Raw genomic sequence first — 8,103 nt, forward strand, 5'->3', positions numbered from 1 at the left:
CAAAAGTTTGAGGTTAACCAGGTGCAGAGGCCTGTAATCCCCGCACGCGGAGGAGTCGGAGGCAGGTGGATCTCTCTGAGTCTGAGGTTAGCCGGGTCTACAAAAGTAAGTCCAGGACAGCCAGGGCTACACAGAGAAACCCTGTCTCAAAAAAAAAAAAAAAAAAAAAAAAGTTTGAGGCTATCCTTGGCCATACAGCCAGTTCACAGCCAGTCTGAACTACATGAGACACTGTTTCAAGTAAACAAAAAAAACAAGGCTAGGCGGATGGAAATGCCTAGCTAGGATGGGCAAGCTGCAGGTTCCGTTTGAAACCTCAAGAAAAAGTGGAGAATGAGAGAGGAAGACGTTGGCATCAGCTTTGGGCCTCAGCGTGCACACGTGCTGAAACATGAGTGTGCTCGCACACACCCACACCGACACACACACGCCTGTAATCCAGTGTTCCGGATGGTGAGGCAGGAGGATCTAGAGTTTGAGGCATTCTGAGCTGCACAGGAAGGCTCTATCTCAAATAAATAAATAAATAAATAAATAAATACAGAACACCTGCGCTCCATTTTATAATTAGTTTCTGGTAAGCGGAAATAATTGCTGTCTTTTCATTTGTCTTACATCAATGTTCACTTGCAGAAGCAGGGGGAGCAGAATGGGACCCTGGGTAGTTATCTGTTTTTCTTTTTAAAATGACATTAAAAAGAATGTAGTATTTTAACCATCAGATAAAATATTTTGACGTGATAAGTTTTATTGTTTGTGTCAATATTAATTGGCAGTTATGAGAACAGCAGTAGGATTTAAAGAGGAAAAAAATCAAACAGCACAGCTATGTCCCCACATCTCCAGACGGTGGAGGCAGTGAGTTGCTAGAACAAGAGTTCAGCCTGTTTCCAGCTGTGGATTTTCTGGTCATTTTATCCTTATTCACAGCATCAGCTTGCAACCGTTTCTGGCAGACACAATTCTTTTTTTTTTTTTTTTCTTTTTTTAATAATTTATTTTTTTAATTATTTACAGTTTATTCACTTTGTGTCCCAGCTGTGGCTCCCTCCCTCATTTCCTCCCAAACCCACCCTCCCTCCCTCTCTCCCATGTCCCTCCCCCAGTCCACTGATAGGGGAGGTCCTTCTCCCCTTCCATCTGACCCTAATCTATCAGGTCTCATCAGGACTGTCTGCATTGTCTTCCTCTGTGGCCTGGTAAGGCTGCTCCCTGCTCAGGGGGAGGTGATCTAGGGGCCAGCCATTGAGTTCATGTCAGAGACAGCCTCTGTTCCCCTTACTAGGGAACCCACTTGGAGACTGAGCTGCCATGGGTCATCTGTGCAGGGGTTCTAGGTTATCTCCATGAATGGTCCTTGTTTGAAGTATCAGTCTCAGAAAAGACCCCTGGGCCCAGATGTTTTGGTTTTGTTGCTCTGTGGAGCTCCTGTCCCCTCCAGGTCTTTCTATCACCCCATTCTTTCATAAGATTCCCTGCACTCTGCCCAAAGTTTGGCTATGAGTCTCAGCATCTGCTTTGATACCTTGCTGGGTAGAGTCTTTCAGAGTCCCTCTGTGGTAAGTTCCTGTCCTGTTCCCTGTTTTCTCTCTTTTCCTATGTCTCTCCCACTTGCCTTTCTGAATGAGGATTGAGCATCTTACCCAGGGTCCTCCTTCTTGCTTAGCTTCTTTAGGTGTACAGATTTTAGTATATTTATCCTATATTATATGTCTAATATCCACACATAAGTGAGTATATACCATGTGTGTCTTTCTGCTTCTGGAATACCTCACTCAGGATGATCTTTTCTAGTTCCCACCATTTGCCTGCAAATTTCGTGATTTCCTTGTTTTTAATTGCTTAGTAGTATTCCATTGTGTAAATGTACCGCAGCTTCTGTATCCATTCCTCAATTGAGAGACATCTGGGTTGTTTCCAGCTTCTGGCTATTTGAACAATCCTTGTTGAAGCTGCCCAGTCTAAGGACTTCTCCCTTGATTTTGATCTAACTGAGCTGCAATGCTCATATAGGGTCCACCCAACCTGGCCAGTGGGGTGGGGCTCTTCAGCTTCCCAAGACTGTCAATAGGATTCATTTCAAGCAACTCAACTCAGAAAGCCTGTCATGGACGAGCAGACAGGCAGAAACTATACTATTATTTTCACCTCTTCTGGCTGCTGTGGCTTAAATGACAGCAATTTCTGGAGGACAGAAGGTAGGATCAAGGCACCAGCTGATACAAGCCTTGTCCGGGCTCCCTTCCTGTATTACAGGCAGTCAGTCACCGACTTGTGCTAAGGGTAAAGAAAGTCCTGTGCTCCCATCCACCTGAGAAGGAAGGCAAGTTTCCTGACAGGCCTGTGGCCTTGTCTCAGCATCTCCTCACAGGTGTCTCTGTGAACGTAATTTCTGTAAATGTAAAAACAAACAAACAAAACTTCCTGTAAGTGCTGGAAAAAGACCTGAGCTGCCTGTACACACTGACAGGATACCTCTATCACTGTACTTGCTTTGACTCATCTTTTGTTCGTCGTGTTTTATGGCAGGATCGTCATACGTGTCCCTGCACGGTCTAGAACTACCTATGTAGTCTAGGCAGCCCTCAAATTTGGGGCAATTTTTTGGCCTCAGCCTCCTGAGTGCTGAAGTTAGAAGCAAGAGCTGCCACACCCGGATGGTTAATTCCTTGTACGTGCCTCTCCCCTCGCATCCAGGGAGAGTTGCAAGGGCAGTGTCGGTGGGAGTGGTGGGCATACGTTAGCAGTGAGAGCAGCAGTCACTAGCTCATAATGAGGCCTTGCTGTATACCAAATGCCAAGCCAACTTCTTTAGACTAAGCTGACGGATTGTCTCATTCCTATGTGCTTGAATTCAGAACATTTTGGAATTTAGTAAGGCAATACATAAGGCATGAAATCTAAACCGCATCAGCAAGATCTAAGTAACAACTTATGACAAATGACTCATTGACAGTGAAATACACAACTGTAGTAAATCATATAGGTTGTCATCCTAAATGCTGTAAAACAAACTTTCATTCACCTGTTTCAGTTATTGTTTTGGAGGCTTACTGCCTCTCTCTGCTAACCTAGGCTGAGTCCCGGAAGCTTCTAGCTTTGGTACCATCTAACCTAGGCCTAGAACATTTTCAACCTCTGAGACTTACTGCTTAATAAGATCAACATTTCTTGGCTCTTATTGAGCTCGGGGCTGGTTGGTTCAACTCAGCTGTTCTGGCTCAATCTCCTCTTCCAGTTGACTTCATCTGGCTCCTCTCTTGGTCCTGAACTGTTCTGTTTAACCTCAAATTAACTCCAGCAGTCTGCTCTAATCTCCTAGCTCCTTCTCATTCTCTGGCTCATTCATTAAAATTCCTTTTCAGAATGGTTTCAGATGAGGTTTATGATAAAAGTGTCTACGGCTTTGCCTATAGACAGATCTCAGAAAGGTATTTTCTCGGTTAGCTTCCCTCCTCTCAGACAGCACTCGCTAGTGTCAAGCTGACCTGAAAATTAACCAGGACACAGTCATCCTGATAGACAGCACTATGTGCTCAAAATGTTTTCATTACATTTCCCCATTTAATTGTCTGCCAACTTTGTCAGACGTCACTCAATCCAACACGCATGGGACTATCTCTAGGCTATCTATCTGGTTATTGAAGTACTTGTCCATCCTTAAAACAATTAACACACTTAAATATAACATTGGTCCATAGTAAGACCCGAGTTAGGTGGAATGAGCCCACCACATTCATTTCTCTCTTTGTTCAGGCTCTTCTGGGTGAGCTGAATTTTCAAACAAAAGTTATAATCAACTTGACAATTTCCACACACAAAAACGTAGACATTTGTGATACAGAGGCATAAAAGTAAACCTTAGAGAAGAAATGATGAAATCAATCAAGGAGTTAAACATAATAAACAGGATATAATGCCAGGCTGGGAGACCCACGCACATAATTCCAGCCCCGGGGAGACTGAGGTGAAGGATTGAGATTCTGAGCTACATTCCAGAGCCCCTGTATCAAAAGGGGGAGGGCCTGGTAAGCTGGCTACATGGTAAAGACACTTGCTGAGGAGGCTGATGATCTGAATTTAGCCTCCAGAGCACTTATTTGTGAGGAGAAACCAACCCCCCCACTGGCTGTTCTTGACCTCTGCAAAAAAGAATATATTCACAAAGTAGTTAGATATATAATCATTGAGGAAAACCTTAGAAGTCTGCCAAAGGAGACAAAATTAATGTCAACAAAAGACAAGACATCTGTCATGCTTGAGGAGAGTGATTCACTACCGAAACCACATTAGCTCTCTCTAATTTGTAAATTTATATTTTCTCATATACTCCCATTTCAGCTTTTATATGAAGGTAGACAAATACTTAATTTCTTTAAAAAATAAACATGCAAGAATAAATCATAGGAAACACACACACACACACACACATATGGAGAAAGAGAGAGCAAGCCTGCTAGCTTACTCAGAATGAAAAATGCACTATTGAGCCTTTTTAATTAGAGCAATACTGTGTTGATATGAATATAAAGATACATCAGTCAAGCAAAATAGGAAATCCAGAAGAAAAAATCCAAGTACCATGAAACTTTACTGTGTGTGGTGGTTTGAATAGGCATGGCCCCATAGACTTCATGTGTGTGAATGCTTAGCCCATGGGGAGTGGCACTATTAGGAGGTGTGGCCTTGTTGGAGGAAGTGTCACTGTGGGGGCGGGATTTGAGGTCTTATAAGCTCAAGTCTGGCCAGTATGTCACAGTCTCTCCTTGCTGCCTGCCGATCAAGGTGTAGAACTCTCAGCTCTGTCTTTAGCACCATGTCTGGCCGGATGCTGCCATGTTCCCCACCATAGTGATAATGAACTAACCCTCTGAAATGTAAACCAGCTCTAATATTGCCACCCCCTATGGGCCAAGAACTCACACACATGAAGCCTATGGGGCCATGCCTATTCAAACCACCACACACAATGAAATGTTTTTCATTGTAAGCGTTGCTGTGGTCATGATGTCTGTTCACAGCAGTGAAACCCTAAGACACTCTTCCATGATAAAGGTGGTGTTTAAACCATGGGGACCAATCCTGGATTTTAATTAGCAGTGCTAGGACAACTGCTTAGCCATCAAAAAAATGATCAAAATTTTTATATATCTTCACATCATGTAGAAAAAATAACTCCCCAATGGCTCAGTAATCTAAATGTAAGACGTGAAACCATGCAATTACAGAAAGAAAACTTGAATGGACTTATTGTTACCTTGGTATAGTGGTAGGGTTTCTGACAATGACTGGGAGACCAGATTCAGGAGAAGAACAGACATTTGCATGACACAAACCCCTTACCGAGTCAAAGTCTCTGACAGACAAGATGGTCCATTTATGATGCTTATCAGAAAGGTTCAGTATGCCTATTATTAAAAAAGGAAAAAAAAAAGCTTTTTAAAGTGAAAGAGAAGGACATGAGCAGAGTGTATGAAGAGACAGATAGCTGCAGTCACAGAGCCACTGATCTATAATGGTCCCTGTATGCTACTCCTTTTTCCTCCCCTCTCTTCTGCATCTGTCAGGGGATGTTTTTTCACACTGTTATTCAGATACTGATTTCTGTGGCAAGAGATCTGGTTGCAGTTAGGATGAGGCATTGTCATTATTATTGAAGAATCTCCTGTCTCAATGTGGTGTAAAAACTGTTCTCCATCATCTCCGATTGATTAATAAAGAACTGAACAACCAATAGCTGGGCAGGAGAATTGAAGGAGAATCCCAGGAGGAAGGTCCCAGGTAGAGGAGAGAGAGAGGAGGGTTAAAGAGAAGGTTGCCATGAGGAGATAGCCATGGGGACAAAAATGGAGCAGGAGCAGCCAAAGTGAAACTCAGTTGGCAGGTAACTGGGCACATGGCTGGGAATTAGCCAGGTCAGCATAGACAAATTAGAACAGATGAATATCTATCCACTTATAGTGCTTTCAGCTTATTAGTAAACCCTCTGTGGTAGACTCCTGTCCTGTTCCCTGTTTTCTCTTTCTTCCAATGTTCAACCAGTTTGCCTTTCTGAGTGAGGATTGATCATCTCACCCAGGTTCCTCCTTCTTGCTTAGCTTCTTTAGGTGTACGGATTTTAGTATGATTACCCTACATTATATGTCTAATATCTACTTATAAGTGAGTATATACCATGTGCGTCTTTCTGCTTCTGGGTTACCTCACTCAGGATGATCTTTTCTAGATCTCACCATTTGCCTGCAAATTTCATGATTTCTTTGTTTTTAATTGCTGAGTAGTATTCCATTGTGTCACAATTTCTGCATCCATTCCTCAGTTGAGGGGCATCTGGGTTGTTTCCAGGTTCTGGCTATTACGAATAAAGCTGCTATGAACATAGTTGAGCAAATGTCCTTGTTGTGTACTTGAGCATCTTTTAGATATATGCCTAGGAGTGGTATAGCTGGATCTTGAGGAAGCACTATTCCTAATTATCTGAGAAAGCGCCAGATTGATTTCCAAAGTGGTTGTAAAAGTTTACATTGCCACCAGCAATGGAGTAGGGTTCCCCTTTCTCCACATCCTCTCCAGCATGTATTGTCATGTGAATTTTTTATTTTGGCCATTCTGATGAGTATAAAGTGAAATATCAGGGTCATTTTGATTTGCATTTTCCTGATGACTAAGGACGTTGAGCAGTTTTTTAACTTTTTCTCTGCAATTCGATATTTCTCAACTAAGAATTCTCTGTTTAGCTCTGTACCCCATTTTTAATTGGATTACTTGTTTTGTTGCTTTTTAACTTCTTGAGTTCTTTGTATGTTCTAGATATTAGCCCTCTGTCAGATATAGAGTTGGTGAAGATCCTTTCTGAGTCTGTAGGCTATTGTTTTGTTCTGACGACAGTGTCCTTTGCTTTACAGTTTCATGAGGTCCCATTTATTGATTGTTGCTCTTAGAGCCTGTGCTGTTGGTGTTCTGTTCAGGAAGTTGTCTCCTGTGCCAATGAGTTCTAGGCTCTTCCCCACTTTTTCTTCTAACAGATTTAGTGTGTCTGGTTCTATGTTGAGATCTTTGATCCACTTGAACTTTAGTTTTGTGCAGGGTGATAAGCATGGATCTATTTGCATTTTTCTACATGGAGACATCCAGTTAGACCAGCACCATTTGTTGAAGATGCTATGTTTTTTCCATTGTATTGGTTTGGCTTCTTTGTCAATAATCAAGTATCCATAGGTGTGTGAGTTTATTTCTGGGTCTTCTATTTGATTCCTATTGATCCACCATTCTGTTTCTATGCCAGTACTATGCAGTTTTTATTACTGTTGTTCTGTAGTACAGCTTGAGATCAGGGGTGGAGATATCTCCAGAATATCTGTTGTTGTACAGGATTGTTTTGGTACTTCTGGGTTTTTTGTTTTTCCATATGAAGTTTGAATTGTTGTTTCAACATCTGTAAAGAATTGTGTTGGTAATTTGATGGGAATTGCATTGAATCTGTAGATTGCTTTTGGAAGGATGGCCATTTGCACTATGTTAATCCTGCCAAGCCATGAGCATGGGAGATCTTTCCATCTTCTGATATCTTCTTCTGATTCTTTCTTCAGAGACTTGAAGTTTTTTCATACAGGTCTTTCGCTTGCTTCATTAGAGTTACACCAAGGTATTTTATGTTATTTGTGGCTACTGTGAAGGATGTTGTTTCCCTAATTTCTTTCTCAGCCCTTTTGTCTTTTGTATAGAAGAGGGCTACTGATTTTTTTTTTATTTAATTTTGTATCCAGCCACTTTGCTGAAGGAATTTATCAGCTGACAGAGTTCTCTGGTTGAATTTTTGGAATCACTCATATATACTATCATATCGTCTGAAAATAGTGATACTTTGAATTCTTTCTTTCCAATTTGTATCCCCTGATCTCCTTTAGTTGTCTTATTACTCTAGCTAGGACTTCAAGTACTATGTTGAAGAGATACAGAGAGAGTGGGCAGTCTTGCCTTGTCCCTCATTTAAGTGGGATTGATTTAAGTTTCTCTCCGTTTAGTTTGATGTTAGCTATAGGCTTGCTGTGTATTATCTTTACTATGTTTAGGTAAGTGCCTTGAATCCCTGATCTCTCCAAG

This window comes from Meriones unguiculatus, chromosome 20, assembly GCF_030254825.1.
Source record: "Meriones unguiculatus strain TT.TT164.6M chromosome 20, Bangor_MerUng_6.1, whole genome shotgun sequence".
Taxonomy (NCBI): Eukaryota; Metazoa; Chordata; class Mammalia; order Rodentia; family Muridae; genus Meriones; species Meriones unguiculatus.